Raw genomic sequence first — 9,887 nt, 5'->3', positions numbered from 1 at the left:
CCTATTCTGTGACTTACTCTTCTCACATGTCATCATAATGATATACTTCAATATTTAGCCCTCAGATCGGCCTTGCTCTAACAGCCCTGTTCACAGCATAAACACATCAATGTTTCCTTATGGGTAAACACAAAGGATATTTTCAGGTTTCACATCAGACAGTGCTTCAGTGCTCAGGGCTTATGTATCTTTGTGGTCTTCTGGTAGAATTTCTGTAGATTCCCAGCAGTGGTATTGCTTGGGCAAAGGTTATACACACTGAACATGTTGATAGTTATTGCCAAATTGCCATGAGAGAGGGCTGTCCAGCTTTGTCAGGGAGGGCCTCTTTCCTCTTATGTTGTTCCACATGGGAATTTCAATTTCACTGGTCTGGAACAAGCTGTTCTTCCTTCTCAACTTTTCCACTAGGAATAGCTTGCATTATGGCTCTCCCTTGGTTTAAAAAAAAAGAAAAACAGAGAGAGAAAAGAAATGGAGGGTTTAGCAAGTTACTTTGGGCTGCAGCCAGAGTGATTGCCACATGCATTTCTCTGTCTCTTTTTCTCTCCTCTTTCCTACCATAGGCTCAGCTCTGTATCAGAAAGGGCTGAGGTTCCTACGTGCACCAGCTTCCTTCAAAGGGGCAGGTACGTCAGGTCATATACACAGTATTTTGAAATAATCCATTTCCCCATTGACTTTCTGATAGGCTGCTTCTGGGTCAAGTTCTGTAGCCAATACCTTTTTTTTTGAGATGGAGTCTTGCTCTGTCGCCCAGGCTGAAGTGCAGTGGTGCGATCTCAGCTCACTACAAGCTCTGTCTCCCGGGTTCACATCATTCTCCTGCCTCAGCCTCCTGAGTAGCTGGGACTACAGACGCACACCACCACGCCTGGCTAATTTTTGTTGTATTTTTTAGTAGAGACAGGGATTCACCATGTTAGCCAGGATGGTCTCGATCTCCTGACCTCGTGATCCACCCGCCTCTGCCTCCCAAAGTGCTGGGATTACAGGCATGAGCCACTGTGCCCAGCCCAGTGATTCTCCTGCCTCAACCTCCAGGGTAGCTGGGATTACAGGTGCTCGCCACCACGCCTGGCTAATTATTGTATTTTTAGTAGAGACGGGGTTTCACCATGTTGGTCAGGCTGGTCTCAAACTCCTGACCTCAGGTGATCCACCTGCCTCGGCCTCCCAAAATGCTGGGATTACAGGCATATCTAGTAGTTTTACTTATATGTATTGAATATAATTTTAACTCTTAGTAGCCCTAATTTCTAGTGGAAAACTTAGGAAGTGATGTTGAATTATTTTATATCAGTATTTGTAGATGAAGACCATTTTGTTTCCTCAATTTTTTATTAACAGATCTAAATATATTGTTTTCTATACCATATAGATGACTTAGACATTCTATGATTACCTATTATTTAACATAGCATGATTTTAAGATTTTTAAATTAATAATTTGAAAGGATGACACAGGTACCCTTCCTAATGTTTTTTTCTGTTGTCTTGGGTCTCAAGTGCCATGTGGCACCCAAGGACAGCTATGAAGGGCAGGTCTTGTTGGGGTCCCAAATTTACATACCAGGTATAGTGCTCAGGACAGGACAGAGTCGTGAAGATAATGCCTGGAGAATCCAACCCATCCCAGCAGGCAAGGAGGCAAAGCTAGGCCAGGGAGGATGGGGCCATATTAGGCTTGGTTCTGCCTTACAGCTGGCGGTCAGGAACTGAGGACATGTCCCCAGGTCCCACCATGGCCAACCTGTCCAGACCCTAGAATCCAGATGCTCAAAACTGGAAGGAAGCTGACAGTAAGATATGTCCAAGGCTTTGGGGAGCCCAACAGCCAACTCTCATAGCTTTAGCTCACAGACAAAAGAAGCAACAGTTTTATGACCTTACAACATCTATAGGCTGGGCGCAGTGGCTCACACCTGTAATGCCAGCACTTTGGGAGGCCGGGGCAGGTGGATCACGAGGTCAGGAGATAGAGACCATCCTGGCCAACATGGTGAAACCCTCTCTCTGCTAAAAATATAGCTGTGCCTGTAGTCCCAGCTACTCGGGAGACTGAGGCAGGAAAACCGCTTGAACGAGGGAGTCGGAGGTTGCAGTGAGCTGAGATCGCACCACTGCACTCCAGTCTGGGTGACTGAGTGAGACTCCGTCTCAAAAAAACAAAAACTAAAACAAACAAAAACAAAACAGAAACAAAAACATCTACAGAAACCACCTAAACCTGTCTGACCAGTACATTCAGGCAGTAAGTCTGAGTCAAATTTAATACGGACAATTCTGAAGACGTTTAATTTTATTTTGCCAACAATTTAAACTAATTTTATTTACCAGAGATTACTAGAGTCACATGAGCTAAAAAGCATTTGAGTTAGTTTCTATTTTTCTGATAAAGTATTTTGATTTAAGCACTTACTTTTTCATTAAGCCAACTAATGAGAGCTCTTTCGTCTATTTTGGTAGTGAAATATCACATACACGTGACACATATAAACATACAAACAGAAGAAGATTTTATAGCTTTACAAGATTCTTCATTTGCCAGTTTTCAAATAGTTTTTCTCCCCTCTGCAGACAGACTATCAAGCTCTAAGCAGTTGTTAGCTAGGCAACCTGAAATTTGTACTTTCAAAGACAGGACTTTTGTGGTAAAAATTTACATTTTAAAGACACAGAACTTAGATATAAACACCATTATTTGCCAAGACAAAAAGGGGTACGTAAAAGCCCAGTCAAGACAAGCTTTCCAGGAAAAGTATCTTAAACAAATGTAAGGTTTGTTATGTAAACTTTAAGACATCTTCCTTGTTGGAAAGTTTGTAGTGGTTTAAGTGTGGGGATGCAGATGCCCTTACAAATGGAGATTTTTTATATATGTACATTTATTTTATGAAAAATTTCAAAATAGCCAGCTAAATTCCAGAAAATAGTTTGGTGACCAATCTAATTAGATTGGTCTTTTTAAATTAGGTTGTTTCTTGATGAGATGATTGAGCCCTTTAACAGGGTGAAGGCAGCCTTTTCAATGCTTGGACTTAGGAAGTCTAGTTTTACCTCAGGGCCTATCTTTTTTTTTTGAGACGGAGTCTTGCTGTGTCACCCAGGCTGGAGTGCAGTGGCGCGATCTCGGCTCACTGCAAGCTCCGCCTCCCGGGTTTACGCCATTCTCCTGCCTCAGCCTCCGAGTAGCTGGGACTACAGGCGCCCGCCACCACGCCCGGCTAGTTTTTTGTATTTTTAGTAGAGACGGGGTTTCACCATGTTAGCCAGGATGGTCTCGATCTCCTGACCTCGTGATCCACCCGCCTCGGCCTCCCAAAGTGCTGGGATTACAGGCTTGAGCCACCGCGCCCGGCCTAGGGCCTATCTTTTATAAACACTTTCGTTAGCTTGTTTTTTCTTTTGAACCAAAGGTACCTTTTCAAATAGTTCACCAAAAGCAATAACCCTTAATCAAGGTTATGACTTGGTTAGTCAAAGATGAACCAGGCATCTCCAAGAGGTGCAAAAAAGCAGTCCTCACAAGATCCAGAACGACCCCAAAGTCAGCTCAAAGATAAAAAGTCTTGTTAGCCACAAATGGAATACAATCTATTCTTCTAGCTGGCCATATTTTCTAGGATCTCAGCTTCTCAGCTGAGCACCTATGCGTAAAGGCCCAAAGGCCCCATATGCCCCATAGAAGGAAAAAGACAGGAAATCAAATCATGTTTTAGGTTACATTTTTGCCCTTTAATTTTGTCAAGAGAGTTTCCAAGGCTATTCATGACACTCCTAAGTGTCCATGGAAGGAAAAAGGATCAATAACAAATGGGTACCCACAAAGGGTCAAGAGTCAAACAATTTAAAACAAATGGGATTACTTCCCTGACTGGGAATTGAACCTGGGCTACAGCCACAAGAGCACAGAATCTCAGCCACTAGACCACAGAGTGGAGGGCTTTTTATAAATCCTACAGGGGATCAAAAGCAGGCAGTTTGAGCATAAAAATTATTTTAGCTTTATTTTAGATCATGTTTTTGCTCTTTAATTTTGTCAAGAGAATTTCTAAGGCTAGCCATGAAACTATTGTTTTTATATTTTAACTTAATCTTTTTATAAATACAAAGAAGGCATTTGTTTAGAATGAGAGATCTCTAATATATTTTTAAAATTTAGGAGGGTAATTTAAAGGATCTGTTTTCTGGCCATTGACAGTTAGAATTTTCAATGGTGTACTCATTTCAGTAATGGCACAATCCAATAGCCTCTTTATGGAAAGTCCAGAATGTAATTTTCCAGGTGTAGGGTAAAATTTTTTTTTTTTTTTTTTTAACCAGTTAAGAAACAGGTGTTTCCTGGAAAGGGTATAGAAGAGGTAATGCCAAATATCCCCCTACGCAAAAAAATTCACTCCCAGGAATAGGCTAAGTTGGCAGAAGACTCTTGTTGCCACAGATGGTCAAGGATGATGGTGTTTGTACATATGCTGCCTCCAGCTACCTACAAGTCTGTGGGGGGTTGCTAGTCACAGACCTGTCAATCTGTGACACTGGGCAGACCTCCTGGAATTGACTTCTCCAGTACTAACCAGGCAACAAGGGTTGAGATGAGAGAAGCCCCACAGCGACTTCTTTTCTTTCTTTTTCTTTTTTGAGATGGAGTCTCGCTCTGTCGCCCAGTGCAGTGGCGTGATCTCGGCTCACTGCAACCGCCACCTCCCAGGTTCCAGCGTTTCTCCTACCTCAGCCTCCCAGGTAGCTGGGACTACAGGCATGTGCCACCACACTCAGCTAATTTTTTGTACTTTTAGTAGAGACAGGGTTTCACTCTGTTGGCCAGGCTGGTCTCGAACTCCTGACCTCGTGATCTGCCTGCCTCAGCCTCCCAAAGTGCTGGGATTACAGGTGTGAGCCACTGCGCCCAGTCCCCACAGTGACTTCTTAAGACAAACTCCTCCAAGAACTTGCCATATTCAGAACAAAATGTGTGTTGAAGCCAGGCACTGCAGCTCATGCCTGTAATCCCAGCACTTTGGGAGGCCAAGGTGGGAGGACTGCTTGAGCCCAGTGAGGCAGAAGAATAGGGTCTGGAGATAGGGAACATAAGGCTGATTCACACTCACTTCCTAGAACTAAATCAAATGGAGACACTTCAGCGATGACAGGAAATACCCTCTCCATTTACATAGGGCATACACTGGGTAAATGACTTTGTAACCTTACTTCATCCTCTTCATTTACATAGGACATACACCAAGTAATCAATGGAAACCTCTAGAGGGTATTGAAACCCCAGAACATTCTGTAACGGGGCTCTTGAGCCCCTGTGCTCGGCCTGCTCCCACCCTGTGGAGTGTACTTTCATTTTCAATACATCTCTGCTTTGTTGTTTCATTCTTTCCTTGCGCTGCTTGCACATTTTGTCCAATTCTTTGTTTAAGACTCCAAGAACCTGGACACCTTCAACCGGTAACACCAGGAGTTCGGGACCAATCTGGGCAACACAGCGAGACCCTGTTGTTTTTTTTAATGTATGTACTTTCATTGGGACAGGAAAGAGACCTTGTCTCTATAAAAAATTTCAAAACTGGCCAGGTGTGGTGGCAACCACCTGTAGTCCCAGCTACTCAGAAGGCTCAGGTGAGGGGACTGCTTGAGCCCTGGAGGTTGAGGCTGCAGTAAGCCATGATTGTGCCACTGCCCTCCAGCCTGAGTGGCAGAGCAAGACCCTGCCTCCAAAAAAGTATGTTGATCGGAACCACAAACTGAGCAGTCTGCAGGGCTGGCTTGAGTAAGTGGGCTTCTAGGGGCTTAGGCTCCTGTTCTATCCCTTTGTGTTCTATCCCTGTTCTATCCATTCTTTGTGACAGAATGACACAGAAAGATGAAGACAAAGGAAAACACTATTTCAGTGAGGAAAAGGGATCAAACAATAAATATTCATACCAAAAACTACCAAAAAGCACACCAGAGTTCTACACCCCAAACTAGTCACACAAATCCTTTTCTCCCTGAATTAGTCAGTTCTCTGCTGCTAACAAAGACATACCCGAGACTGGGTAATTTATAAAGGAAAGAGATTTAAAGGACTCACAGTTTCACATGGCTGGGGAGGCCTCACAATCATGGTGGAAGATGAAGGAAGCGCAAAGGGATGTCATACATGGCGGCAGGCAAGAGAGAGCGTGTGCAGGGGAACTCCCCTTTATAAAACCATCAGATCTTGTGAAACTTACTATCAGGAGAACAGCACGGGAAAAACCTGCCTCCATGATTCAGTTACCTCCCACCGGGTCCCTCCCATGACATGTGGAGATTACTACAATTCAAGGTGAGATTTTTGTGGTGACACAGAGCCAAACCATATCACTCCCATTAATCGAGATTATGTAGAGGAGATAAACGGTTATTTTTTCCTGTCTGCTCAACTGGGTTTCACAAGAAGACAGGCTGGGAGCCTGACTGTTGAGGAATTCTTACCCTTTTGCCCATTGTCAAGCCCTGGGTTCCCTTCACTGTGGCTGCTAGAAGAGCAGAGTGGCTTTGGTGAGCCTGCCCACAGCACCAAAACTGTAGGATCCAAGGGAAAGCTTCCCCTTTGCCTTCTGAAAGTTCACTGAAAAATCACCTCACAAAAGAGTTTTAGAAATGGCATACAGTTATCCACGTGCACACAGGGGAGAACCCCAGAGTGATTACCCGCTTCCTGAGAAAGATAAAGCCTCAAGGAGAAACTCACCACTTCATCGAGGAGTGAGAATATCTAGCTGAACGGAACTCAGGACCGGAATTGTGTGGGAAGTCTGAGACTCAGGAGAAAGGCACCCAGTTGTCTTCGATCTTGGAGGAGCTGGAGGGGCTCAAAGGGCTTTTGCTGGTACCCTCAGGGTCCCTGCAATGTTCCAGGCAAACAGTGGTGGTGAGATGGGAAAAATGGAGGTGGAATGCAAGTGGGGGAGCAGGGAGATACAGGGCTCTCTGTTTTAGGGTCTGAGAGTCTTTCAAGCTTTCAGAGATGTGGTTAATTGTTCTGGTTAGTCTCCTTTAAAAATTTAGAGACTGCCAATTGCATTTAGAGCTTTCAAAAATGCTGATTAAAGGAAAGCCTCTGAGTGTTTTTGAGAAGTCCAGACTCCTCTTTGTTCTAATTGTGTGCATAGTTTAATTTAGATGCATCTCTCAGGTCGATCTTGTCTGGGGGCAAAATTTGACAATACCAATCCTTGGTAGTGATTAGTAATGTCCATGAACCAGGGGCACTGGTGGAGGACTTAGGGGTATATCAGGAAAGTGGCCCATTCCATCCAGGGGTGGGGCAGGAGGGCCCCAGGGGGTGTGCTATTGACCCCAGACTCACTGGGTGTAGGATTGAAGTATAGACATTGGAGTCAGCCTTGTAAGATATACCTCACCTCCCTGAGGCCCTGTTTTCTCAACTGTAAAAACAGTGGTTTGGCAGGTTCGATGATATGCTAACAGCAACTTTTTTGTTTTTGAGACAGAGTCTTGCTCTGTCGCCCAGGCTGGAGTGCAGTGGCCGGATCTCAGCTCACTGCAAGCTCCGCCTCCCGGGTTCACGTCATTCTCCTGCCTCAGCCTCCCGAGTAGCTGGGACTACAGGCGCCCGCCACCTCGCCCAGCTAGTTTTTTTGTATTTTTTTAGTAGAGACGGGGTTTCACCGTGTTACCCAGGATGGTCTCGATCTCCTGACCTCGTGATCCGCCTGCCTCGGCCTCCCAAAGTGCTGGGATTACAGGCTTGAGCCACCGCGCCCAGCCAACTTTTTTTTTTTTTTTTTTTGAGAAGGAGTCTCACTCTGTTTCCCAGGCTGGAGTGCAGGCAATGGTGCGATCTCAGCTCACTGCAACGTCCGCCTCCCAGGTTCCAGCGATTTTCCCGCCTCAGCCTCCAGAGTAGCTAGGATTACAGGCACTTGCTACCACATCCGGCTAATTTTTTGTATTTTTAGTAGAGACGGGGTTTCACCATCTTGGTCAGGCTGGTCTTGAACTCCTGACCTGAAGTGATCTGCCACCTCGGCCTCCCAAAGTGTTGGGATTACAGGCATGTGCCAGCGTGCCCAGCCACAACAGCAACTTCTAAAAGGATGAATATTGGCTGGGCATGGTGGCTCACACCTGTAATCCCAGCACTTTGAGGGGCTAAGGTGGGCAGATTACTTGAGGCCAGGAGTTTGAGACCAGCCTGGGCAACATGGTGAAACCCCATCTCTACTAAAAATACAAAAATTAGCCAGGTGTGGTGGTGCGTACCTACATGTAGTCCCAGCTACTCAGGAGGCTGAGGTAGGATAATCTTATGAACCTGGGAGGTGGAGGTTTCAGTGAGCCAAGATAGTGCCACTGCACTCCTGCCTGGGCAACAGAGCAAGACTCTGTCTCAAAAAAAAATAAAAAGTAAAAGGATGCAGGCTGGACACAGTGGCTCAAGCCTGTAATCCCAGCACTTTGGGAGGCCGAGACAGGAGGATTTCTTGAGCTCAGGAGTTTGAGACCAGCCTGGGCAACATGGCGAAATCCCATTTCTACAAAATATACAAAAATTAGCTGCATATGGTGGCGCGCACCTGTAATACCAGCTACTTCAGAGGCTGAGGCAGGAGAATCGCTTGAACCCAGGGGACAGAGGTTGCAGTCAGCTGAGATTAGGCCACTGCACTCCAGCCTGGGCAACAAGAGCAAGTCTCTTTCTTTAAAAAAAAAAAAAAAAAAAAAAAAGGATGCATATTATGTGCCTGTCACATTATATACTTATTAGCTGTGGGTGATCATGTAAATTTTGTGTGCCTCAGTTTCCCAATGTGTAAAATGGGAATAAGGACAGCACCGATCTCAGAGGGTTACTATGCGAATTAAATGTGAAGTGCTTACAATAGTGCTTAGCATATTCTAAATTTCTCATAAATGTTAGCTATTGTTTTTTATGTTTCTGATCACAAATAGGTCCTGAAAATAGATATTAGTATACCCATAGTTACAGAATAAACAAGTGCTTTGAGAGATTAAATAACTTCCCTAAACCATGAGGCTAGGATTCAACAGAACTGGAGCCCCCAGGGTATGAGCATCTCCTCCCGATGCAAGCTGTTGGCAGGAAGTGTAGGTGAACTTCTCCATAGGGCTGCTTGAGTGTCCTTACTACATGGCGTCCAGCTCCTCCAGAGTGAGTAATCTAAGAGGGAGCAAGGTGAAAGCTATAGTGCCTTTATGACCTAGTCTTGGAAGTCACACATCATTACTTACGCCACATTCATTCTATTCTTATTTTATTTATAGAGACAGGGTCTTGCTCTGTCACCCAGGCTGGAGTGCAATGGCATGATCACGGCTCACTGCAACTTCCCAGGCTCAAGCAGTCCTCCCACCTCAGCCTCCTGAGTAGCTGGGACTACAGGCACATGCCACTAGGGCTCACGAAGTTTTGTATTTTTTTGTAGAGACTGGGTTTCACTATATTGCCCAGGCTGGTCTCGAACTCCTGGGTTCAAGTGATCCTCCAGATTTGGCTTCCCAAAGTGCTAGGATTACAAGCATGAGCTACTGTGCCCAGCCTCATTCTACTCATTGGAATAGAGTTGCTAGTTTAAGCAAAATTAAAACAAAATTCAAAACAAAAGTTAAATTTGAATTTGAGATAAACAACGAATACACTTTTAGTATAAGTCTATCTCATGCAGTATTTGGGACATACTTATTCTAAAATTTACTTGTTGTTTATCTGAACTCAAATTTCATTGGGTATCATATATTTTCTCTGGAAACCCTGTGTTAGAAGCAAGTCATTTTGTCCAACCCACCACTCAAGGGAATGGCTTTCACTTTTGTTTTCTTTTTTTCCAAGCAAGCTGGTGAGAAAGATGTGGTGGCTTCCACTTTTG

The 9,887-nt window shown here is 44.7% G+C and overlaps 1 protein-coding gene across 7 annotated transcripts in view; it reads right to left on the bottom strand.

The window, feature by feature from the left end:
• Positions 1-18: 18 nt before the first annotated feature.
• The window catches only part of TXNL4B (thioredoxin like 4B), a 64,666-nt gene continuing 54,797 nt past the window's right edge, over positions 19-9,887 (bottom strand). For 4 of the 7 annotated variants that reach the window (XR_012092974.1, XR_012092973.1, XR_012092972.1 and 1 more), the window contains 2 exons: positions 6,728-6,880; positions 43-435 (listed from right to left, as the gene is read on the bottom strand). The gene's annotated coding sequence lies outside the window, so the exon portion shown is untranslated. Of the gene's footprint in view, positions 436-6,727; positions 6,881-8,709; positions 9,182-9,887 lie in introns of those variants that run through there. The other 3 variants (XR_012092975.1, XR_012092969.1, XR_012092971.1) reach the window with 3 other exon arrangements.

The sequence above is a fragment of the Chlorocebus sabaeus genome, chromosome 5 (assembly GCF_047675955.1).
Source record: "Chlorocebus sabaeus isolate Y175 chromosome 5, mChlSab1.0.hap1, whole genome shotgun sequence".
NCBI classification, from domain to species: Eukaryota; Metazoa; Chordata; class Mammalia; order Primates; family Cercopithecidae; genus Chlorocebus; species Chlorocebus sabaeus.
Note: the sequence above shows the minus strand (reverse complement) of the source record. Positions and strands in the feature narration are given on the sequence as shown.